This window comes from Pipra filicauda, unplaced genomic scaffold (assembly GCF_003945595.2).
Source record: "Pipra filicauda isolate LSUMZ 115617 unplaced genomic scaffold, ASM394559v2 scaffold350_size761097_pilon, whole genome shotgun sequence".
Taxonomy (NCBI): domain Eukaryota; kingdom Metazoa; phylum Chordata; class Aves; order Passeriformes; family Pipridae; genus Pipra; species Pipra filicauda.
The window spans coordinates 334,547-361,711 of NW_024104477.1; the positions used below are offsets into that span (position 1 = coordinate 334,547).

Here is a 27,165-nt window from a genome sequence, read left to right on the forward strand (position 1 = left end):
GATTTTACTTTATCTTACAGTGTTACTCTACTTAGATTATTCTTTGTTATATTATTTAATCTTGTTGTTACAAACCACCCCTGAAGACAAGAGTAACTCAGGTTCTTGTTAATAGATCCCTTGGGGTAGATTAGAGTAAAAAACACTGAATGGCCAATGCTTGTAAATATGTAGGATTTGTTTTAAAACAATTTGATTGCAATGGAAAGCAGGTATGTAGCTGTTTTGGTTATTATTATCTATAGTAATATGGCAATATGAAAGCATAAAAATATCACTTAAGAAAATGCAAAAGGGAAAAAGAAAGGAAAAGAGAAAGAAAGCATAAGAGTAGAAAGATTCATAATCACGTTCATAATAAACACCCGTGGATCTACGAGACTTGATTGTTGCACCTTTGGTCAAAGTGATGAGTGAAGTCTTGATCCATCTTGGTCCATCAGGGGTAGAGGGAAAAAGCCCATGAAACACAAAGTCCAATGGTTAATGTTCACTCAGGAAGACACTGGTACCTCCCCTGTGTGGAGGGGTGGGGATGGTTTTACACTGTCTCTTGCAACAGGCTTTGGATCTGTTGCAACACTTTTGGATCACTTGCAATCCTCTGCTGGGAGGCCTCAGGAGTGGGTGAGGGGGCACTTTCAGGGTTTATGATGGTTTATGACCCCTTCTAAGATGTGATAGATGCCTCTTATATCAGTAGGCCTACGTATGAATGTGACCTTCCCAGGGGGAAGGAGGGAGTGTGTATGTAAGAGAGGGCAATGTGGCATGATAGTAAGCATCATACTATCTCCACAGAATCTGCCTCTTACCTGGCTCAAAGCCTGGCTTATAGGCTACCCCTCTGTCTTATGCAGATGAGAGTCTTACCATTACACAACTAAAACCTCACCCCCTACCCCCTCGAAGGGATGCAAACTCGGCCCCAGCAAAGCACCTTGGTGCTTCGTCAATTGTTTTAAGTCATTAACCATTATCATCCAATCTCTCACACTTGTGCATAACTTCCAAATATATAACACTCTAAAAACATTAACTCCAAATCCATGTTAAAATTGAAGAGTGGAGCTTGTATATTCATCAGAATATTGCCACCACTTTTCCTGTCATATTCTAACCTGCTGCTACTCCAAAAATGCAGAGCTCCAGTTGCCTGAATAAACATTGTCTTTCATATAATTTACAGTTAATCACTGATACAGAAGGAAAGGGAATAAAGGGCACCATTTTTACTGCAAGAAATTTAAAAAAACATAGTTTCTAATACCATCTTTAAAATCTCAGTTCTATTTTGTTGTTGTGTGATCCAGTGCATAATTTAATATTATGTGCTGTTCCTGTGACTCTAGTGTCAACATAAAAAGGAATGGTAAGGTACATCCTTTTAAGCCTTTTGTCAGATATTCCAGATGTGGGAAATATCCCAATTTCATAGAACATTTCAGTTTTACCTCTTTTTCCCCTTTATGGATTAATTTGGGTTTTGGTTAGTTGCTGAGATAACTGCACAGACTCTGTCTCTCTCTTGCTCAGTCTTATGGTCTCTCAAGTGTCACTTTCAGTCTCTCCTTGCCAGGGTGTATTCTCTCCAGTGGTCTAGAAGGACATCCTCACAATGTTCTGAGGTGCTGTGGTGGAAGAGTGTCACTGCCTAACTGTCAGGAAAGAAGCAAGGGGGAGTTGGCCATTGTCAATTCCTTGTAACAGCTTCTGTTTAAAGGAAACAGGTAGGCAAAGATAGTACAAGGAACAGGACATTAGATGAAAAAGGACGCAAACAACCTTGCAGCTTAGATATAGAGGTATGGTGCTAGAGATAACACTCAGAAATGTGCAATAACTGTTTTTGATCTGTATCGAGTTTATGCATTGTGTTTTTTGGTTTCTTCCTTCATTGAAAGTCCGGTGATGGTGACTAAGATCAGACACAGCACAGTGATCTCTCATCATGGCTGTAGGTCCAGCTCTGGATGACGAAGGTATGTGGGCAGCTAAAGGCAAGGCACAGAAGGAAGGATCAATGGGACGGCCTGAAGTGGCTCCTCAATGAAGTAGGGACAGGTCCCTCCCCGCAAGACTTTAAAGACTCTTTCTTGAATAGTTCTTCCTTCATAGTGTGAATTCAGATTAGTGCCACATCAGAGAGCTGTCCCTGAGCATAGATAGCTGGACTCCTGGGAGGCAAGAGTATAAACTTCGGGCCCTGAGAGTAAACAAAAATAGTGTTGGTATGCCAAACATTATGGAAAGAAAGAATGATATATATATTATATATATATATTGACAGACAAAATCAATTACTTCAAGATCTATAATTGCAGGGGGAAAAATTTGCCTTGTAACAATTGCAATTCAAAATAACTCCTTTTTCTGGTACTGTTAATCCGTGCAAGTCAACGTATTGTAATCTATTTAGTTTGTTCTTCTGTGTGGAATTAACTGATAGAAACAAAAGAGCAATCAAGGTATTAACTGTCCTTTTAAAAGTGCTTAAACAGTCAGATCTTTTTCAACCAGAAACAAGTATACTTCCCGTTGAATGTGGAAATTTAAATTACACCCTTTGGTGTATCACTGTACCGCTTTGCTTAAAGCAGTTGTTAAAATACTGCAAAGCTGGTGGGTCTCAGCACAGGTGGTTTGGTTTGATTTTCTGGGACGTGTCACCACAGCTCTTGTTTTGTCTTAATTCTCTTGCAAAGGGTGCAGTGACATGCAATCTACCATTTTCAGTTTGAAATATTTGTCACAAAAAGAAGATTTGTAATAGATTAATGACCCTTTTTGATGACTAGAACCCTTTTGATTTTTTTCTGTTCCTTGGTTCATTCTTGGTATTTATCCTATGAGAGATGATGAAAGAAAATCCCTGTCTATTTAGCCTTCATAAAAATAATCCTCTAACTCCTCAGGGTTCATGCCACTACTTTTATGCACACTGTATAAAACAGTATGGACAAGTCATTTCTGTGAAATGCCATCACCTCTTGCTGTGGATGTTAGGTTCACTTAATGACAATGCTAAGAGTAGGTGTAGTTTGAGATTTCAGATATGTGCAGTGATGGTTACTGTCTTAATTATCTATAGAGAGAATTTATAACTGTACTTACAGTACAGGTACTAATCTAGTACATTTATAGACATGTACAAAGATGTTCTGAGGACACATTATGTGCACATTTTCAAGGCAATTGCCAACATGTTTTGAAATGCAATTTTCATTTATTATGAACAAACAGCGTGAGAGGAATTATACGTTTGCTTTTTGATATCTGTTTTAGTCCTCTGTGTCTCCCCATCACTCAACAGTCCTTCAGAGTATATACTGCTTATGGGAATTTTCTTTCATCCTCCCTTTCCATCCCTTTGCCATTTCACTTTCTCCAACCTATCAGTTTTGTAACATTAATTCTCAACTTCAAAGTAATTCATTTATTTATCTCCTAATAAATAATCTCTTTGATTTTTCTATGTTCTGTTTCTTATTGTATACCTTTATACTTCCAAACTCTCTGTTTTGCAATTCTGTTTTCTTACTGTTCCTGCATCAACTCTTCACCTTTTTCCACAAGGATATGGTGGGAGGCAAGGGGAAGAGATTGCATTCTTGAAATTCTCTCTTCCTTTTGTTAAATCACATCTTGAGATTTCTTGTATGATGGTTATAAATAATTTGTGACATACTTACTTAATTGTCTGACATATCATATATGTTACTTTTAGTTATACAAAAAAATCAACACTTTTAAAATATTATTGCTCACATCATTTATGAATCAGGTTAAAACTGAGTAGAGATGATACTTTGTGGGTGGGCTGTATTTTTACTGTGTCCAATTCTTTATTCAGTACACTACTTCCATCTTATGCTTTGAATAATATCAGTCAGAAAATATAACTTAATACAATTATAAAATAATAATTTCATAGTAATTTATTCATTAATTTTTATAACTGGTTTAAGGATAATTTTGTATATACAGCTCATGATAATAAGGACCCTTATATGGCCAGTAGCTTCTCACTACGACAGGTAAAATCATAGTTAAAAATATACCCTCTGTGTGATCTTCTGATGGTTACTGATGACTGGCAGCCAAGATGACCAAAATTCATGGATAATTATTTCCGAAACATTTAGAGTAAGTTAGGAATGATTGCAAGGATTAAAAGCCACCTCTATGTTACTGGAAGGGTGGGCTCTGGGATTCACCATTAACATTAATTTCCTGTAATAACACTGTGGGGTTTTTGTCTCTTGTAACTTTGCCAAATGCTAAACATGTGGGTTGATGGTTTCCATGTCATACACCTACCCTAATGTTTCACTATTTTATAGAACTTTATCTATACCTTTTTTATAGGTATGATAGGAAGGTTGAAAATACCTTGTCTTGAAAATACCTTGTGTTGCAATAGTAAGGAAGAAAAATCTGAAGCTCTCTTAAGTATTTCATATGTTATATGTAGAATATATTTTAGTACCGCTAGATTATTTCCTGTTGTTCTATGCAGTATTCTAGTATCTGTTGGTTTGTAGAGAGAATTTCAAACTTGGCAGGGAAAAGGTTTCTGTGAATAAGAGCTTTTTGACTTGTGTGGAATCTACTCAGATGTAGATTTCTACTACTCAAAAACTTTTGAAAAATTCTATGTGCTTTTCCTAGAAGCTACAAGCTTTGAGGTATTCTCTTATTGGCAGGGAGTGACTGCTCTTAATTCTCTTGCAGGTCTCACTGCAGACACGACAATAATCTGTTAGCACAGAGAAGCCAGACAGGAGTGCATCTGGAGGGAGGACAGAAGTCTGTTTCTCCTCTGTTAGTAACTGAGGTAGCAGAAAACCATATGCCTAGAATGAGTTTCAGTTAGAGAAAAAGGAGTAGGCTGTGGCTTTGGAAGCCTGGGGAAACAAAAGCTGGGTCAGAAGGGGATAAAAATTGGAGAAGGAAAAAGGGAATGGAGAAAGTGAAAATGGAGGAAAAAAATGAGCTAGCTGGACAGACGAGAGGAAACTAGAGAGTTTGATGGAGGGACAGCAGATCTCAATTTGTGATTTGGGTGCTCTAACATCTTTTATGTAAATTTGTATATGAGGGGGTGTCATTTTCAGTGTTCTGGTCTCTCCCAGGCAGCCAGGCAAATGTATATATGGATCTGAGTTTGAGATTTTTTACGAAAATTGGATTTTACTTTTCCAAGAACATAATAAAACTTGCATAAGATCTCACTGACACTGTAATATCTATTAATTCCAGGAGCTCAGGGAGAAACTGCTCCAGACACATGCTCTGTGAGGTCAACATTTAAATACAGAATGCATAAACAATACAGAATGTGAAAATATAGACTTTTACTTTCAGATGACTACTTTAAATGTGTTTAAATAATATATTTTTACTCAATGTGCTTTAAGTTGGAACCTTGTGTTGCTATATGATTTAAAGATGTATAGAATATCCAAATCCTTATTATTCTCTCACTATATATTGATTTTTTGCTGCCACATGTTTAGAACAACACTGAGAAATACCCTGTGTTGGAAATGTAAGCTGACAGAAACAGTTCTGCTTGCAAAGTGCAAGGTTACGTTTCATTCATGTGCATCTCACGTGTAAACTTATAGGCAGTGGTGAGTGGGTGCATAGTTAACGGTGAGATTATGGTTAAAATATACTTAATAGTCCTGCTGAGATGGGCACTTTGGGAAGGAAGTGAAAATTCATGAGTCACCTGCTGTTTTCCTGAGTGGCTTAGGGTGCATCACGCTGACCAAACTGGCATGTCTGAGCTGTCTGCACAGTAGTCAGCCTATTTTTATTCTTCAGGTACAAGTCCATTCTGTCAGGCAGCAAAATCCCTTACTCTGTTATTTTCTTCTCTCTCTCTAGTCTGATCCTAGTAAAATTTGAACCTTTGTGTTTTGTTTCAGGTATCTTTTCTTAGAGACAATTGCCTACTAAAAAGTTCAGATATAGTAAGGAATTTCGCCTTTTGCTTTCAGTGTGTTTATACCTGAGTATAGTTAGGCTGGAGTTTGTGAGGCAGAATAAAAATAAATGCATGATCTTACTTGAAACAAAATGTTCTGCCTTCCATTCAGCCTCCTATATGACTCTCAGAGGTCCTGATGTTTATCCCAAATGTTTAATATGAACATCCATTTCTATTTTCTTAATCAGCCATAGGCATTGCCGGTGTTAATCCAGGAAAGAAGTTAACTGGAACCTGGGAACTAGCAAAGCAGAACTCTGTGTCTGTTTTAAATCAAAAGGGAACTGAACAGAATGTTTCATGTGGAGGAATGCTGGTCAGCATCTGAAATAATTTGGAGGCAGTCTTAAAATTCACTACATGTGTTCTTGCCTGATTCCTTAGTAGGTGTGAAGAAAGGTAAAGAGGACTACAAAATCATTGCTGTTGAGACCTCAGTCATCATTGTAAATATTATTTGATATAGTCATTTCACCTACAGAAGGATTGTCACTGATCTTTATCAGGAAAGCACATAAAACTGCACATGGAAAATATCCCCCTCTTCACAGAAAAAAAGGTTTTCACATACTCAACAGGTATCCTGCTGAGACCAAGGCAAGATGATCAGATGACAGAATACCTCATTTTCATGTCAGCTGCCACTCAGACAGCAACTTCAATTAAGCTGAGACCTCCTGAGAACAGTCTTAGTAGATCCTTTAATTGATTAGCCTTGAGTTTTTCCAGAGCTCCCATTTTCAAATCTTCTATTGCTTTCCTTCACTTGACAACAGATGCTTATTATACAAAGACAAATAACAAAAATAAAACAACCAAAGCCTTCAGTAACACTCCAGTAGCAATTTTTTTTTTTTTTTAGAAATCTGCAAATGAATCATAAATGCATAAGGTTGACTAAACTAGATGGCAAAACATAGCTATTGCTCAGGCTTAAAACAAGAAGCTAATCACTTATAGTAGACACCCAGAATTTTGTTCATCTCATCAGTTCCTTAGACTTCAAAAGATAAATCCTGTTTCTGATGGGTGCATAAGGTTAATAAGTATATCAAACAGGCTGTTTATATTTTCAAATGCCAAACTTCTTCAAGTTCTCCATCTCTATTGCATCTTTGTGTTTGTGATGTATTTGCACCACTTCTTGAACTTCTAGCATAGCTAGAATACAGAGGGCACAGGGAAAATCTCTTGTCTGGTAGGTTATCTTAGATTTTGCAATATTTCAGTCTTTTTTTTCTGTAATAGAGGAGGAGACTCCTGAAATAGAAGGACAATCCTTTTTTTTTTTTTCTTCTCAACATCAATTTTTGTCTGCAATTCCACTAGGTTTTCATTCGCCATGTGAAGGACAGTGCCTTTGTGTTAAGATCTCTAGTGCTAGATGGAAAACTAAAGTGCTGTTTCTTTTTAGGGGGAGATGAGTGTAACTCAGATCAAAATTCAGAGGAATTAAATCTGCAAAGAAAAATGTAGCAGAAATATAAACTTCCTTGGGGAGCCCTACAATGTGTAAAATTGTTCAAGAATCTGTGAATCTTTCAGATAATTTCAGGTTTCCCAATGTCTTGCTAGACCTGTTTGAAATTCGGAGATGCATTCTGAGATGTGGTAGATGTCCTTTTCTTGCTCTTTAACATTTATTATTCCTGCTATATGCTTCTAAAGTTTTTAAAGCTTTATTGCTACCATGTTGGCTATGTAATTACAGGGTTAAGGGGAGAAGCAGTGGCAGTTATTACTTCATGGAAACATTCTTTAATTGCTATATCAAAATTTCATCTTACTGTCTCTGCTTACTGAAAATCATCTGCCGTGTTTTCTTCCAAACTGGTCTTTTGAAGCTTGAATGAAAGCATTAAGTACTTTCTGAAATCATCAGGAATTATTTTAAATTCTGTTTATATATTCCTGATTTCATGTTACTAAGAATAAATAACTAAATAAATGTAAATAGGTCTACTCTCTTGGTCTACTACTGCTAGATTTATCTATTTTTTTATAATTAGAATTAATGTAGCTCTGCTCTACTACTTTTACTTGTACTTAACTCAGTTGCATCTGAAGGAGTATGTTTAGACAGCAAACTATGGTTTAGTCATCCTTTATAGTAACAGTCAGTCTAGAAAAGAAGAAAAATGGCAGTAGGTTTTTTTTTTTAATGAAAACTCAGGGTGAAATAGTGAACTTCTGGTATTCAGAATACTATGTAAAATCAGTCAGTAGGCCATGTCACTGTAAGAACCGAATCCAGACAGGAATTCGGTTAGGAATGATCCTAAACTATTTAGGAATGATAACATTGTGCTTAAATATGTGACATGGCCGAACTATGTTCAAACCTGTGTTCAGAATACTTGGCTTATATATGGTTTATGTGCATGAGGCTTCCTGTGGCTGCAAAACCATGTCGAGATATTGATAATAAATACTGAGCTCTAGGCTGCTATGGCAACAATGGTAGCAATACAGGAGTCAGATAATTTTAGACTAGCTTGGGTATATGTCTACAAAGATTGTTATGCTATTGCCTACAGTAAAAACTATAATCTTAGTTCACTTGAGCATCTTAAAATATGAAGTAAATCCTAAACACCCAAAAGTTATATTTATATGTATGTGATGTGTTACTGGACATTGGAGCAACTTCAGACTTTTTTTTTTTCGTTTTTGCTGTGTGTTCTAAGATATATCATAGTAATCAAACATAAGGTATAAAAAAAAATTGACCTCCATGACCAGAACGCATACCTGAGGCAAAAGCAATCTGCTTGAGATTTTTGTATTTAGTAGATTGAAAATCTAATAATCTCTTTGACAAGAATGTTGATGTCCATACTTTTTCCCTGGGAATCAATGAAATTTTTCAAGTAGGTATAATATTCATTGGCAATAGTTATGACATGAAGATGGGAACTGAGCATCTAATTTTTACATGAATGGGGAATAACACAATGCAGGGAACAAGGTCACCTTGAATTACAACCGATACATGTCACAGACTTTTCTGGTCTGGGCAGAATGACAAAACGCCTTGCACAGGTAGGCCCACAGATAATTTATGGCCTTCAGCAGTCTGCTTTCACTTTTTCTGTATTGCTGATGGCATGTCAAAATTAGAATTTGGCTATAGACTAATATCAGTAAACTGTTATACCAAAAATGGATTTTATCAGGATAATTGAGGAAATTAATTAGAGAATTGAGCTGAATACTATCAGCTGCTGTAGGTTTTAGAAAACAATACCAGATACTCTGACACAGGTAAGAAAAATATTGTATTGATTTTATTCTTCTTTAATTATAGACTGATTTAAGAAAATGTGCTTGCAAATCTGAGTTGTCTTGAAGGTTTTTATGAGCTATATATGCTTCCCATTTTGGAAGGTGCTTAAGAAACTTTTAGATTGACGGACCTAAAATAAGTTTACTTTCAAGACATTGCTTCCAATATCAAAGCGTGGTTTATTTTAATTTAAATAGAAGGTTGCCTTGATCTCACAGCTAAGAATAGGAATGATTCCCTTGCCAACAAATTAGCTAAATAGTCTCAGTTTGCACACCTTATTACCATTTCATCTTTGGTTAGCTAAGTAACATTGTTATTGCATTAACTACCTTGTTCACCAAGAGTTACCTTTTTAGAGAGAGTTTAATTTTTAATAAAACATAAAATCAAAATCAGCACTATTTAACTTTCACAAAGGCAAGAAAAAAACCCAGCTTGATTTATAAAAGGCTTGAATTAAAGCATTGACAATGTACACACATGCATCTCCGCACGTGAGTTCTGAATCTGGAGAAGATGGTCCACTGTGATGTGTCCTAAATGGCTCAAATGACAATTGTTGATAAACAGAACACTGTTAGAGCAGAGAATGCAGTAATGACCCCACTTACAGTGCAAATACTTGAACATTTTGCTGAATATTGAAACATGTGAGTTACTGTTCCTTACAGTAACAGCAGTGAAATTGTTGTCAGTTATTGTTATGTTGTTCTTATTCTTTTTTTCTTTTTTTATCGTTTTCATAAGAGGGTTGTTTCAGTGTGTTGGAATGTTTTATAGCCTCTGAGATAGACCTTGACTAAACACGTTTAGGACTAAAACATTTGTTTAGTTCTGGAGCACTGCATCCAGTGGTGCTCACTTTCAGGATTGTTTGTTCCTGATTTACCTGCTGTGAGAAGGTGGTAGCAGAAGTGGGGAAGTGATTTTGTGTGCAAGAAAGGAGGAGAGGAAAGTCTCAGAGAGAGACTTTCTGAGATAAGCATCATTTGGATGCTGAGAAAGAGCATCAAGCATCATTTTCTTCTCTTTTTTTTTTTTTCAACAATGTGTTTGTTCTCTTCACCTCACTTCACCAAGCAGCCTTTTTACAGATTTGAGGATGGTCCTGATGTCTTTTTAATGATTATTTTCCTGATTCCACCTGAAAAAATGTTGCTTAATCATAGACATATAGCAGGAAACAAAGTTTTTGAAAAACGATCACTTGGCTCTAGAGCTGGTAGAGGAAAAGGTTTTCACAAACTGGGTAACAGAATGGTCACAAATCCAACTTTAGGACTAGTGTAACTAAGATATATCTCAAAATTTGATGACACTTCTGTAGAAATAGTATTTTCTCTGTTTTGCTATTAGCACATTATTTAATCTGTTTTTCAGAAACAGGCATATGTGGAAACATGGAGACAGAAAGCATGGGGGATGATAGTCACTACACTAATGTATTTTTGAAGAGCATGGTGATGACTGAAACAGTAACTGCCCAACAGACCATTATACTGGAGGAAGAAATATATTCTTGTCTCAAAATTAGCTAAAAGCTACTGATGTGCCTATGAACTTTTCACTGCTGAATTAAAAAATCTAGACTGATCTTGTGTCACAAAGATAACACGCTAGGTATATTGGATCAATTCCTGAACTCAATTGTTCAGAAAGCAACATGCAACAACAGGTTGCCTGAGCAAACTCCAACACAGGAAAATGGCTTCATCAGTTAGCAGAAAGTACAATCTGATATTTTTCTTAGCGTGCAAGCTCAGAGGATTTGAAATGATTAGGAAAATACATAATTACTTCTTTAGAGGGATGAGATGGAAATATAGGCTGAACAACTTCTACTGAGTTTGGAGTAGTAAGGTCTGTGTCTACTGACCCAAAAATTGAAAGAGTTTTAAAAATAGGTTAGCATAAGCAGCTAGTGAGTTTGGAAAACATAAGCAAGAAATGAAAAGATGAAGTATGGCTGTGAGACTGTGAAAGAAACCCTGAGATGTAAAATTGGCTTCTGTTCAGATTTTTTTCTGTACAAACTTGTGCAAGGTCACTTCTCATACATGCCATACCTCTCATTTGTAAATTAAGAATAATACCTGCCTGTCTTGGATTATTTATACTGAAGATTAATTAAAATTCATAAAAGGACCTTTAGAATTTAGTGTTGCAAAAATGCCAGAAGATGATTTGCAATTTTGATAGAGGAGACTTGTGATGCATAGTAAGAGGAAACACCACATACTACATAGCTAATGTAGTTAGAAGAATTGCCAAAGTTTCAGTCAGTTTTTGTGATGGACTGTTTTCCTGAATTTTCTGCCTTTTTTCTGAAAGGATGAAAGTTTTAAGAATTATTATTCCTTCTTTTTTTTCTTCAAAGAAGGTTGTTAGCTGTACAACAAAACATGCACACTATGGAGATTTTAATGAGAAGCTGGCTTTTTTTCATGCTGTAGAAGTCTTATTCTGACTTTAAATCATGGGTTGGCTCAAAGAATCTGAACAAATTATAATATGGGAAACTGACTATCAATTACAGTGGAAAAGCAGACCCCATTTTTCTTAAGTAGTCTGACTTGAAAGGAGTACGTTCACAGGGGAATTTTCTTTGCAGACATTGTGACTGTTTTCTAATCAGGGAAGAGGAAGAGGAAACTAACTCCTTAAATGCTTTTCCATATTCTGTTTTCTGGCACAGATGCCAATCACAGCCTGCTGTTTGGAATGGGTCTTCTTGTGACCAGTCATAGAAGAGTGTCAAAGGATTTTGGTGGAAATGTGAATGAGTGTGGTGGGTTGACCTTGGCTGGATGCCAGGCATCCACCAAGCTGCTCTAGCATTCGCCCTTCTCAGCTGAACTGAGGAGAGAAAAGATGGGAAGCAACGCACAGGTTGAAATAAAGCAGTTTATGAAAGCAAAAGTGAAAGGTTGCATATGCACAAGCAAAGAGGTGGGAAAAAAAAAAAGGGGTTTATTCTCTACTTCCCATCAGCAAGTGATGTCTGGCCGCTTCCCACGAAACAGGGCTTCAGCACACACAGCGGTTGCTTGGGAAGACAAACACAGTAAGTAATGAATGTCCCCCCTTCCTTCTCATTTCCTTCCAGCTCATTTCCTGAGCTGACATCGTATGGTATGGAATATCCCTTTGGTTAATTTGGGTCAACTGGCCTAGTTCTGTCCCCTCCCAGGATAGCGCCCACCCCCAGCCCACTGGTGGGGAGAATGTTGGAGAGACAGTCCTGATGCTGTGCCAGTGCTGCTCAGCAGTAGTCAAAACACTGGTGTGTTATCAACACCTTTCTAGTTAGCAATGCAAAGCACAGCACTGTGAGGGCTGCTATGGGGAAATGAACTCCATCTCAGCCAGACCCAATACAATGGGATTCATTGAATATGCTTAGGAATATTCAAATAATAGCGCAGCCTGCCAGATTCTTGTGGTCACCTAGATACTGAATATTGCAGACATAAAGCTCAATGAAGAAGGTAATGACTGTTCATAAATGCAGTATATACAAAAAACCACCTGTGACAGTTCTCAATGCACATATTAGACTCTATTTTAAAGCTGGATATCAGATCACAATTTTGTCAGATTTTTTTAGAACATGATTTTAATTTCTTGGAAACATTTTGATTATTATTTTGATGTTATTATACAGCATCTATGCATATACAACTTCTAGAAAATACCTTTTTTTTTATTTAGGAGTGAAAAATCTATTCGGAGTTTATACATGATCTATTCTGTAGTATTTTTATTTGTAATAAAACTCTTCTTGGTTTTGAAATAAATCAGTTCTTGGTTTTGAACAGAATCAGTGCTATATAATAACATTCAGCTTGCTTTCTTACTGCATTTTTTCTTATATTTCCATGTAATGGTAGTGTAATGTGTATGTAATAATATATTGAAATAAAATGGAAATGGTAAAACATTTATAGTGAAGTCAGAAATATTTTTCAGCAGCAAAAATATTTTCTGGTAATAAATTTCAAATACCAAGTGATAACACTTCTCTTTGATTTGTAAAGTGTATTGAAGGAATATTGGAGTTTATCATATCCAAAAGTCCTAACCATACTCTACTATCGTTTAAAGTCATTTACCTAGCCATAGATTTTCAAATTAAACTTAATACTGGTAATCTTTTAAATAAATACACTAAAGGTTTGCTGCTTGCTTTTTATCACAATAATACATAATAAAAATAAAAACCTGCAAACATGGGTCACTGAAAAATGAAAAAACCCCAATGTAATTATTAGAGCTTTGAATTAATAGTCAATAGTTACCATTAGCCACACGTTTAATTTCCTTCTTGATATAATCTTACATCCTTTTCTTCCACTGGAGAATTTCCATATATGTGCATGCTTCTGTTGTACTACTAATTCAGCAGGACTGAAAACAGTCATTGTCAAAGGTTCCTTTCTTCTACCATGAGTTATTTCATTATTTCTTTGCTTTAAATTCCTCTTGGACTAAAATTCTTTACAATCTTTTTCTTAGTGCTCAAAAGAGGTTCTACACTCTTTAATAAATTACCACTTCCTTGATTAACTTTTAGAATAATCCAAACATGGAACTGATAATTATTACACTCCCCATATCTAACATATGAACCAATCCATTATTTCTGGGCATGTACCAACCCAAATATAGCCGAAGCGAACGTTTACAAAGGATGAGTTTTGAGCAAGGTTCCTGCACTCTCCATAACATTCATGCTTTGTAAAGCACTTGCACATGGAAACTGCTGATAGATATTTGTGCCACAGAAGGTAGGGGAAAATTGTGATTCTGTTAGATGAAAGAGGAGACAAATTCCAATAAACATATCTAGATATTACTAGGGAAATTATCTTTGCTGATTTTAAATAGACCAGTTGCTAGCCAGTCAAGGGATGTAATTGTCCCACTCTACTCTGCAAGTATGTGGCCTCAAGTCCTGTGTTCAGTTTTAGGTGTCACAATATAAGAGGGACATAAAGCTATTAGGGAGCATCCCAAAGGAGGGCAACAAAGATGGTGAAGGGCCTATAGGGGAAGCCATATGAGGAGAAGCTGAGGTCACTTGGTTTATTCAGGTGGAGAAGAGGAGACTGAGGGGAGACCTCATTGTGGTCTACAGCCTCCTCACAGGAGGAAGTGGAGGGGCGGATGCTGGTCTCTTCTCTCTGATGTCCAACAACAGGACCTGACGGAATGGCCCGAAGTTGTGTCAGGAGAGGTTTAGGTTGGATATTAGAAAAAGGTTCTTCACCCAGAGCGTGGTTGGGCACTGGAACAGGCTCCCCAGGGAAGTGGTCACAGCACCAACACTGACAGAGTTCAAGAAGCATTTGGACAATACTCTCAGGCACATGATGTGACTCTTGGGGATGGTCCTGTGCAGGGCCAGGAGCTGGACTTGATCCTTGGGAGTCCCTTCCAACTCAAGATATTCTATGATTTTAGGAGCTATGAATACACATTATATATGTGTCTGAATTCCAAGATAATCTTCAAGTGTTAGAGCTAGAATTCAAAATTGTTGGTTTTCTAGGCTGAAGTAAATTAAGCTGAAGTTACATAGTTAGCTTGGCCCTGGAAACTAAGATGGAAAAGAGAGCATCCCTGTAGATCTCAAAGTTTGTGAATGCAGAATGCTATCATTTCTTGTTCCGTAAATTATAGTTAATTAATTGCAGTTATTGAATGTATATTTGCCTGTAGCACATGTCTCAACTGTTGGGCGGAACTGACCTCTGTATAGATGTAGAAGCTTCCATTTTCTTTTACACTCTTAGCAGCAACTCGTTTTCCCTGTTTCATGTGAAAAGATGTCTTCCCCTATTTTTCCAGCAAACAGTTTTTCATTAAAGCTTGATTTTTCTGTGAAGTTTCATGCAAATCTGTAATTAGTTTCTGAGTTCCAGTCAATTAAATACTGGCCTAAAATAGCTCCTCTTTGGGTCTCATGGTGTTTTGGGCCTCTGTGGTGTGAGGGTTAGACTGTGCAGAAAGTAAAAACTACAGAGGAAGTGTTAGTTAGTCTCTTTGGATTATGTAATTATTTAGTTACCTACCAAAAAGGGAAAAATGCTCACTAAAAGAGAAAGATTTGCAACAGCTGTGTAGTATAGTATGTGTCCTCCTACTTCAAGCACTCTAGTAGAAATATAAACTGGTATGTAATTTTCTTAATGTTGAATTGGCTTTACATTGTAAAATATATTTGTTAATACTGCATTGGTTTTATTTTTGCAAATACAGTCTAAATTATTTTTTAAACTTATTGTGTTTGTGCTTTTTCCTTATTACAAGACATGGAATACATTTTACTCAGTTCATGTCAAGAGCAATCAGGGGAATTTTAAACACCAACAAGGCTTGGGCAGGGCCTTGATTGGCGAGGCAGCCCAAGCAGCAGCCTTGTGAGGAGCAGGAAGCCCTTGGCAACCAAGCAGGAGAGGAGAGGGTGCTCTCAAAAGCAATCAGGGAGAACTTTCAAATGGCTCCAGGGAGCACGAGTGACCCAGAATGCGGCAAACGGGGGTGCGTCACGGCAGTTTGCACGGCAGTTCATGCAGGCAGGACAAGTGGGAAGGGCTCCTCTCTGACCGTTTGACAGCATCCAAAAGAGGCAGTAAACAGAGTCAGTAGCTGGTAAGGAAGAGTAAAGAGACCCTTTTAGCCCCAGTCTTATTAGCATATTAGTTTAGGCTTCCGTAGTCATGGTGTTGACACACCATAAGGGTCATTCCTTTGTAGCTGCAGAAGTCACTGAAACAGCTGTGTCAGAGCCTCCAGACAGACAGACCTGATGATGGCAGATGTAGCTCTCCAGGTCCCAGGTTGCTGGGAGTGCCTGATGCTTCTTCATGAGGCTGGGCCAAAAAACACCTATCTTGCAGAAAGTGTGTCGTGGTTGAAGAGCTGTGTCACCAGGTGAGGGAGCCGTGGGAAGTGAAGAGGCTGCATAGTATCAAGTGAACGGGCAAGAGAGAGGCACATTATATTCAGAGACTCTACAGTCTCAAGACTCTCAGAAGTCTCAAACCTCCATTGTAGTGGAGAAGCAGGTGGACTTGGAATCCTGCAGGGTAATTAGTCAAAGGGCTGTTGATCAAGGGTCTGTGAAAGATGAAGGCTGGAAGCTAGTCTCTGCATGTACCAGGAGGAAGGTTCCTCCTCCTTCCCAGAATTTGACAGGTAGGACTGGCACCTTCTACAGCAGGTATGAGACTGACACTAGAAGGCCAGAGAACTGATGAGATTCTTTTGGGGTAGTGGGGCTTCCCAAAACAACACTGCCTGTATCTGGCATCAAGACCTTCTCTATCAAGAGGAAAAGAAGGGTATTTGTAATAGGAGACTCCCTTCTAAGGGGAACAGAGGGCCTGATATGGAGACCAGGCCCAGCTCACAGGGAGGTCTGCTGTCTCCCAGGGGCTGGGATAAAGGGCATTAATGAGAAACTCTCCAGTCTAATAAGGTCCTCTGATTACTATCCCTTATTGGTTGTTGAAACTGGTAGTGACAAAATAAAGAGAATTCTGAGAATTCACTGCATCAAACCTGACAGAGTTCAAGAAGCATTCAACACGTGGTGTGACCATCTCTTGAGGATGGTCCTGTGCAGGGCTAAGGACTGGCCTCAATGATCCTTGTAGGTCCCTTCCAACTCAGCATATTCTGTGATACTCTGTGATAATTGCATTGATTACAGTGGATTAATTGATGCATTTGTAGATGAGAGGAAGTATAGTTGAGATTGTCTCAATAACAAATAGTGTGGACCTTACTCTGCTGTAGTATTCTCAAGGAAAGAAAAATAGACCAGAAATAGACAAAAAAAGCTCTATATTGTACTTTGTACTGGGAAACAGCAATTTTATTACCTTAAAATCAGAACAGAATCATTGGTAGTTCTTCCATTGCACAAACTCTGCCAATTGCAATGGAAAGCCACTGATTTGTTTTGTTCTCCTTCTTTTGTATGTCTGTGTTTCAGAGATGTTAGTATTATCATCCACTATCTCTATGTTCTACTACAATTACTATTTTTACTGTTATTATGTTTTCTTTTTATTAAAAAAGTGACCATGTTGTACAGTATATTTTACAAATACTGATCCTAATCTCTCTTATTTTAATAGAAACCAGGAACAGCTAAACTCAAGAGAGTATAGTCAATTTTTTGAATGTTAAGAGACAGGAAATTCAGCCTAGTTTTTATTGAAAATCAAACTTCTGCATCCATGTAAGAAATTAATTGTTCTCTGTCCTACCTAGAGCTAAGGGTTTTTTAAATTATGGCAAAGAAGCTGTTTAGAATTTTTTTTTTTTGCCTTTTACCTACTCTTTTTTTTGACAGTTTAGGCAAACTGTATTTACTGATTGTGAATGCAGGCAAACTGAGCTGTAGCAGATTTAAAATAACTGATGGATACCTTTTAAATTAAATGGATGCTTCACTTCTCTATACTTCTGCATAGTGTCTGCATTTATTTTGCTTTTCTTTTTTTAAAAAAATCTTCCTTCTGCCTAGCTTATTGGCAAGATCAGGACAGACAAGATCATTGACAAGCTGAGAAACTTCAGTGTTTGACAAGCTGCTCCCTGAGCACAAAACCTAATGAGTTCTGGTTGCCTGCACTTCTGTGTCCTTTCTCCCTCCACCCCTGCTGCAATACCTCTGACTGCCCCTCACCCTGCACAGTATCGCTCTCTTCTATTTCTCCCAGCTCCTGCTGGTCTACACCAGCACAGACTGTAACTCATTCCAAGGCAAATGCTGAAGGCCATCTGTTAGGCTTAACAGAGCAGGTAAGTCTTGCACTGTTTAATTGAGTGTGAGTGGAACTTAATTCCAACATTGAGAAATTAATTTGTAAAACTCAATTCTTTAATAAAAGAGAACCTAGTTAAAAATAGTGAGTTTGCTATAGGATATAGAAATGTCTAACTTGGAAAGGTAGTTTTAGATTCAGACCCTGAAAATTAACCATCAAATTGTTGATGAAGTTGTGAATTATCCAGATTGAAGAGTTTGGTTCTGCAAACTAAGTTAACATATTTCATTAATTCATTTGTTAGAATTCGTATGTGTTTACTGTAGTTACTATTTAAATCTCAGCAGTGTTGGATCACTTTTTTTTTCCTTGTTAGTCAATCAATGTACACAAGTAATTGTTCTTCAGTTTTTGTATCTCAGCTCATGCAAAACACATAAAGCTCTTCAGCTGCCATTCTCGTTTTTTGAACTTCTTACGAAGTATGCAAATCCAATCAGAATTGTTTTAAGATTCTTGTATGTACTTTTTTACTTGCAAAACAGGGGTCCTTTATTTTTGACATGTCTTTCATGGACGAATTAAAATTTCTAGAAGAAATTAATGCCTTACTATGGAGATTTAAAAATCAAATATTATAATTAGGTAAATGATCTTTTATATGTTTCTTTAGTGATTGTCTCCCAGCTTGTATTTTAAATACTTTCTTCTTGTTACTATTTAAAATTGTTTGCTTTCTTTCATTTCACTTATTGTGGTACAGTGATTAAATATTCCCATCATTGTACTAACAATTATCGGGCCCCCTGGTGGTCTAGTGGTTAGGATGCGGCACTCTCACCGCCGTGGCCCGGACTTCCCCGGGCAGATGGAGCTCGTCAGCCCTGTAAGGCCATCCATCTAAGAGAAGGTCACTCTAAACAAACCTACGTCCTGAGGACCTCGCTGCCACTGTCCAAACTCGTTTGGCCCCGGCAGATGAACCTTAGGATTAAAGGGTGGGCTCAGTTCAGCGCACGCTGTGTCTCACCTAAAAAATCCACTGCGCAGGCTCGAAGGGTGAAGACCTTTCCCAAATCTTCATTCGCGAAGACTGGCCATGATGATGATGACTAACAATTATCTTGGAAAACATCTAATATAAATAAAAACTAAGTTACTCATTTTCATTATTAATTTTATTACTCATTGTTTAAAATGTCATGTACTTCTGATAAAAACATGGTAATAAGAGTGCTGGCCATATGGGCTAGATTCCAGAAATTCTTGAATTTAACTTTAGAGTTGGACGTAAGGAAACTCTACTGAAAGTACCTCTTTACAGTCTCACTTCATTATCTTTAAGTTGTCTTCTGAGAATAACTATTATATATATCATAGGAAAGCCTAGCTGGAAGGGCTTAATTATTATCTTGAACTTCATGGTCTTTGCAGTATGTCAGTGGAACAAGACTGGAATAGGTTTCTTTAGATTTAAGTAGGCTACAACTTTCTGAAGAGTTGATAAGCACACATGCTTCATGTAAACAGGTTTATTTATCAAATGAACACTGATTTAAGCATGGGGTTTCACATGCAAGGTTTACTTTGTGATTTTTGTATTATTCCTTTTGTTGTCTGTTGGTTTGTCATTTAAGGAAATGAAGAAAACTTATACATTGCAATCCCACTAACAGTTTTAACTAAAAACTTGGGAGGTACTTTCAACTAATGAGGAGCTAAAAGAGAACTGAATTCCAGGGATCTGGGGTTGGATATGCTTACAGAAGCTGAGTGATCTTGAGAGACTGGCCCAGCAGTTTTTTACATTATTTGAATACGAGTAATTTATGTTGTTTCATCACCTGAAAGGTACGGGTGTATAGTTTGGTTGAGAGACTGATTAACCACCTGAAGAATATAGTTAACAAGAAAATAATGTTAGTAGATTCTGAAAGTCTTCATAACACACTTGAATATGCTAGAAAAAATGTTTTCCATCCTTGAAAATGGAATCTTACATTTAAACCTTTTCTTGCATTGTGCCCATTACTATTGCATGTGCAATACTTGCTATTTTATTTCTGTGGCAGGCTTATTTAACATTCAAATATTGAGTTCATATACAATCTAAAGTGGTCAGCTTAAGAGAACTAAACTTTCAGTTTAACGCTATGCTTCTACTTGGAATCATCTCTTGAAATTGTCACTCATGTTGTAATACCTCTACCATTTGTTATCCCTTTAGATACTAAAACTGGGAGCATTTTATTTCACCAATTCTTTTAAATGTATTGAAGAGGGATTGCTTACGTATTTCAAAAAAGAGCACACTCTGGAAAGAAATTGAGAGGCTACCATTTCTATTTAGATGGCTAGAATGAAATAGTTAGTATTTAATTTAATATTAGGTATTTTTCTCCGATGATTTAATTTTATTAATGACTAGGTACATGATTTAGTTCTCAGTGCTTATTCAGACTGATCCCCCGTGTCACTACTGAGTTATGTGATGATACTATTTCCTGGTAAGTTGAATCTCTTTTAGAGCTTATGGAGGACCTTAATGATTTTTTTGGGAGTCTAGATAAAGTTTTGTAGAAGGAAAAGCACAGCTTTTTACACTTTTACTCTAATTACGATCCTTAGAAAAATATTACTATAACTAGGCTAATACAGTCCATATTTAGTTAATTTCACATATTGAATTTAATAACTTCAATAACTTTAGTTAGTGAGACTAATTTCGATAATATGCATAATTTTCTGTATATGCATGAAGGTATATTTCCAGCATTGCAAGCAGTCATGTTTTTTCTAAAAATGTAAAGAAATTACTGCCATTCAGGAGGTGTATGGTAACTCTTTAATTATAGCTCATTGCAATGACAAATAAACGTGGATTAGGGTCTGCAACCCATTCAATAAAACCTAGCTAATGAGCATCTGACAGATGAAGACCTTGCCTACAGTGGAAGACACTAATTTTGGAAAGATAGGGAGCTCTCAGAAATGTGAATGTTCCAGGAGCTAGTGTGAAACAGGTGCAGCAGAAACTTTCCTTCTACTTTTGCAGTTCACATGGGTGTTACTAATTCAAAGCAATATGCTACACTTGAATCCTTTCTTGCTAACAGTTTTGTCAAGACTCAGGTAATTCTGTGGGAAGTATCTGTTATTTTTCTCTGAGAAACTTGATATTGATCTTACTATGAACAGCAAATCTTCTGTTGTATAAATTGAAATTGTTTTAGTTTTATCTGGCAGCACAAAATAGTTAACATAACAGCAATAATGAAGAGAAAACTGTTAACAGGTGTATTAACGGAATTCAGCAGCAGATATTATCTTATACCATTTAAAAATAATTTCTATTTTAAACGTCTTTGTATGGAATATTTCTATATAGGTAACTCATGTGACAAGATTCTTTTCACTGATCCATCAAAATGGCAACATAAGAATTTCTGTTGATGGTGTCAAGCCTATTGATTAGTGAAGCAAAAGAGGCTTTTACAAAAAAAAAAGCTAAAATAGTAATAAAATACCATCAAAAGAAAAATTAAAATTGGACTAAAAAGGCAGACAGGTAAAATCCTTCTACTTATATGTAAGGGAATCTATGTTTGATTCATGCTGTCAGGGTGTCATCAAGTGTACAGTGTCTTGAAGAAGACAGAAATTTAACCTTCTCAGAATTTTGAATAAAAATTGCACTGTTTTACAGTTATGTATTTTCAGATATGAAATAAGAGCAATTGGTCACTTAGTACTGATTTTCACTAGTCATGGCATAATTCATAAAACTTCTGGATCAGTTTTGTGAAAAGCACAGCTGGATAAAAAACGTCATGTGATGGGTGAGCAGTTGGCTCACGGATCAAACACAGAGGGTAATAGTGAATGGGATGACATCAGACTGGAAACTGTCACTAGTGGGGTTCCACAGGGCTCCATCTTAGGCCCTGTGCTCTTCAACATCTTCATAAATCACTTGGATGCAGGACTGGAAGGGATACTTAGCAAGTTTGCAGATGACACAAAACTGGGAGGAGCTGTTGACTCCCTCAAAGGAAGGAAGGAAGGCCCTGCAGAAAGACCTCAACAAATTATAGGACTGGGCAATCGCCAACCATAGGAAGTTTCAACAAGGGGAAGTGTTGGATTCTGCACCTGGGATGGGACAACCCTGGATGTACAGACAGACTGAGGAATGACAGGCAGGGGAGCAGCACCACAAACAGGGACCTGGGGGTTCTAGTTGACAAGTTGAATATGAGTCAGCAGAGCCCTGGCAGCCAGGAGGGCCAATGCTGTCCTGGGGAGCATCAGGCACAGCATTGCCAGCTGATCAAGGGATAGCTTCTTCACCCAGAATGTGATTGAGCACTGGAATAGACTCCCCAGGGAAGTGATCCATGGCCCCAAGCCTGCCAGAGTTCAAGAATTGTCTGGAAAAGGTTTTTGGGCACATGATGGGATTCTTGGGACTGTCCAGTGCAGGGCCAGGAGCTGGACTCAGACGATCTTTGTGAGTCCCTTCCAACTCAGGATATTCTGTGATTCTATAGTAATGTTATTGGATTGTTGTGATTCAAGAAATGAAATGCTGAGAGAACAAAAAGAGTAAAATTCTTTGCTATTGTCCCAATTCTTCACAACATGGGATAAAATTCAAGAAAAGGAAGACACAAAAAAAAAAGTAAAAGTGAGTATCTTTTATCATGTTATTTTTTAGTCTGTGATTTGAAGACAGTGTTGCATACCATATTAGTTCTTTATTTTAATAAGGATCTTAGACTGTTATTCGGTCATCTCATTTTCTATAGTGTTTTAAGGCTGTCCAAGTTTTCTTTTAACAGTAATCCTTAAAATTCCCAAGAAGAAATGTAAAAAGTAACCAACTTTGTGTCACTGACACTTACTGATTTCTTGTGAACACCAAGGACTTTGGAATTCAGGTCCAAGTTTTAGTTTTATGAGTATTCTTTTTTTTCTTTGGGGAAGGGGGGAGTTGAATAGGCAATACTGAAGCTCTGAAAGATATGACATTTTTTATTGTTTGTTTTCAATAACTAAATAGTCTTACTTTTTTATCCATATCCTGTAAAATTTTACTCTGATTATTTAAAATTTGTACCTCAGTTACTGAACAAAACAAAAAAGGCTGCCAACAGCATGTTGTACAGGATATGGATATCAATTTATTTAAAATGCTTTCTAAAACAAATTGAAATGCACTGTACTATAATTTAAGTATTCTCCTGTGCGGTTACTCAGGAAGCTGTTAATAAAAAGAAAAAAAAAAAAGAAAGGAAAAAAGTAATTTTACTGATACCTGTGGGAAAATCTAGAATAGTGGTCACTCAAATTTATATCAACTTTATGAGGTTTTTGTCATCTTGACACATTTATGGAGCTGTTAAATTTTTGCTGCCTAGGGGATATAATGTACTTGATGTGACCTCACTTATTAAACGGGACAATGCAAGTAGCATTGATGACTTGTCATTCGGGAATAAAAGAGAGCTAAGTATTCCCTGGTTCTAGAGGAAGCATATATATGTCAGCAAAACAGATACAGAAATAGGTACTGTGATCTATATCAAGCAGACCCTTGAAAAGAGAAAGAAGGAGAAACATACAGGCATTTAATCAGGTTCTCACAAAATTTCTGCAGTTGTTCATGGGTAGTAAAATAGGTAGTCTTGATATGATAGCCTGTAAGACCTTCTAATGCCATAACAAAAAACCCAAGTGGGCAATCATATATACATATGTATAACAGGATCTGTTATACATTTCAAATTTCTGTATTAATGTACTTTATAGAAATATATTTTCTATATGATTATGCAGGCAAGTGTACGTTGCATTAAGGCTTTTATCATCACTGTGTTGTCATCACTGCCTTGGAATTCTCATCATCATTAAGTCGAATCAAATTCAATTTAAATAAAAATATTTTTAATGCCTAATTTATTTATGATGCAACCAGATTCAATAACCAAAAAACTGTCAGTATCCACTGTAGTTCAGAGAGATCAAATTTAAAGTTACTCTATCTGGAATAATTTTAAATTAGGATTCCAGTTAATTTATCAGGAAGATTTCAAGCTCATCAGTGAACAAGTAATGAAAAAAGTCATTGTGATGCTAAATATATGATTTCTGTACTTTATTTTTCATATCACTCAAAAAATAAAGTAATTTAAAAAAATTAATATGTTCATATTCAGACCTCCATATTGTCTAGACAACGTGGTATTTTTGGCTAAAACTTTTGGATCAGAAGGGAACAGTTCTACTTCTCTAAATATTTGTTTAAGAACCTGTATAGCTAAGGTATTTTGGTTAGATTCAAATTAATAGTATTTAAATGATTTTGTCATTGACAATTTTTATTGTATAATATCTACCTTTATATTAGTGGGTTTATATATTTGAAATTTTAGAGTGAATTAATGGGTTTATTTTCACTAGTTAATTTCTTTTTTCTGTGGTAGGGCACATTCTTCTGGTAAAAAAAAAAAAGTCTTCTCTGTTTCACAGCCAAAATCTTTCTATTTTCACTAGGCGCTGTCTTGCATGGTCATGCACATATTACTGAAACAGTAGGAATCATTGACTATATAGCTTTTAGCTTCACATAGGGAAATCTCATGGCAAATATTCCCATGTCTAAACATAGTGTTATATGATATTTACCAAACTGAATCATAGCCATGCAGATTTATAACTTGTGTTTTGAAGTGCCCAAAATCCCTCCTTTTACATTTTGTTTTGTCTAAATCTACCAGTGCCCTGGTGATTCTCTGATATTAACATTGTGAAGCTATTTACTTTGCCGAACTCTTAAAGAAGTTTTACAAGAATGTGTGTTCTGGCAAGCATTCATTGCAAAATGTTTCTGTCCAAATGATATGTACAGTGAGCAGAGTCCATTCCTTAATATTTCATTATTGTTATTTAGTTTTCTAAGTGAAGAAATTCACTTATACATGAAAACATATATGGGAGTTAATCAAAGTTTTTTCTGTGTTGGAGCTAGAGAATCCACATTATTTTATTCTTTCCACTTTTCTTATGGTCATTACTATTCTCAACGCACAGAAGTACTCACAAATGATGAAAGTTATAAAAAACCTAACAGTACTAGTAAATATTTCAGAGTTAAATATGTCTTTTCTACATTTAATAAAATTCCATATGTAGCACAAAGTACATTTAGTGTCTTTCCTGCGTAGAAGACAACCTGCTATGACTAATTGTAAAGTAGCCACAAAGTTTTCTCATGAGATTGTTTTTTAATGTCAAACAGGTGAGAGACAGGCAACTTGCACAAATCTAGTTTAATCTATAGATTTTCTCGACAGATTATAAATTAGCATCCGGAATTTTTCATCAGGGAGATGATTGAATTAATCTGAAAACAAAGGTATTAATATTATTACATCAGAGATATATATCCAGTCGTGTACTGTATACTATATATAGCACTGAAATTTAAGTTTCTTTCATTTATGTAGCTTTATTAAAAATTTAGAAAATTACTTAAGAAGAGCAGTGGGTATAATTCTTTGTATTAAAGCCATTTTTACTCGGTCTTCAGTTATTTATTAATATAATAAAGTAATACAAGCAATTTAATGTAGGTACTTTTTATATCCTCTTTTGGATTTTTTTTGATTGTTCTTCCAAAAGGTTGCAAGTTAATTTGTAACAGTTTCCCTATATAACTTTGGCCTTAGTTTATGAGGACAATATAAGAACATTTAATGAAAATTGAACAATCTCTGTATTTTTATAACTAAAAATAGAATATGTATCAAAACTAAAGTTTTATACATATGCATCCTTATTTTTCGGAAAAGAAGGCCTTGATTACAGAGACTTGTCTATTATTTTTTCAGGTTAACTCATAGAATTTCCAGAATTATTCTGCTCTAGGCCATATCCTTTTCATGTGCATCAGTAATGAAGCTAGGGGTAGCACAGACCAATTCAAAATTATTTTGTTCAGATCGTAACACCTTAAGATACTATATAGTATTGTAGACAGAGAAGTTACTTTGTACTTATGACTTACTACGTAAAAAAAAAAAAATACTGTATTCAATATTCCATTTCTGATAAAGCATACAGATGTTAATAGCAAATATTTTAGAAAAGAAGGTAAATAATTTGAATTTTACTTACTGAGTCCTATCTGTTTGAACAAAAAACCTTTCATGTTTCTGGCTATTATGGGGACAGGCCAGTCAGTCTTGGAGAACTGAACTCTTTCATCTGTAATACGCATTCCCAGTTGCTGTCCTCTGACATCTTGGCATACTCTCAGTTCTCTCCACATACAGATCCAGTACAGAGTGGACCTCAATATTGGAAGGTGAACTTCAGTGAAAAAAGAAAGAAGTGAATACCCAAGAAACATGATGGCTGTTTCCTGTTTTATCTTCTTCATTGTATGATTTCTTGCATTCATTGAAATGTATGTATATTTTTGTAATAGTTAAATAGCACATAAAATACGCGTAGTAGAAATAATGCATTTATTGCAAAAAATGCAAACCACTGGAGAAAACTAAACCACAGATGTTTTAAGGTGTGCACATAGGAATGCTATCTCTAAAACATATTACTATCTTACCAAGGATTAGTATGTCAGAAATGCACAAAAGTACTTTATTGACCACAATAGTTGTACCTGAAAGATATTTTTTAATCTTACATGGCAAGAGATGTCCTTTATAGTCCAATATCAGGAAAAAATAAATTTTAAGTTTATATTCATCTAGAGGAACAGTTTCTCTTCAGATGTTGACTGTACCTGAGTTAGAAAATCTCACTGGAATTTGGGTGTATGGGATGACTAGGTTAACATGCCAAAAAATTCCTACAAGATATTGAAAAATTACTATTCTGACCAAAAGAAAACTGGAAACATTTTTTATGACCTAATCTGTTGACTACTGCATCAATAAGAGCTTCCAGTTACAAGATTCATACATTTCAGCTGTAAGTAAGTTTAACTATTAGTTATTTCACTTTTTTCCAGTCTGTGCTCCTGATATTTATCAAAAACCAGTCAGACAAGATGAGCCTTCTCACTAAGG

The 27,165-nt window shown here is 36.2% G+C and overlaps 1 long non-coding RNA gene across 1 annotated transcript in view; it reads left to right on the top strand.

Moving 5' to 3' along the window:
• Positions 1-27,165, top strand: part of LOC120323833 — a 46,178-nt gene extending 19,013 nt beyond the window's left edge. The window contains exons 2-3 of the long non-coding RNA XR_005564711.1: positions 26,391-26,540; positions 27,108-27,165. This is a non-coding gene — a long non-coding RNA (uncharacterized LOC120323833). The remainder of the gene's footprint in view (positions 1-26,390; positions 26,541-27,107) is intronic.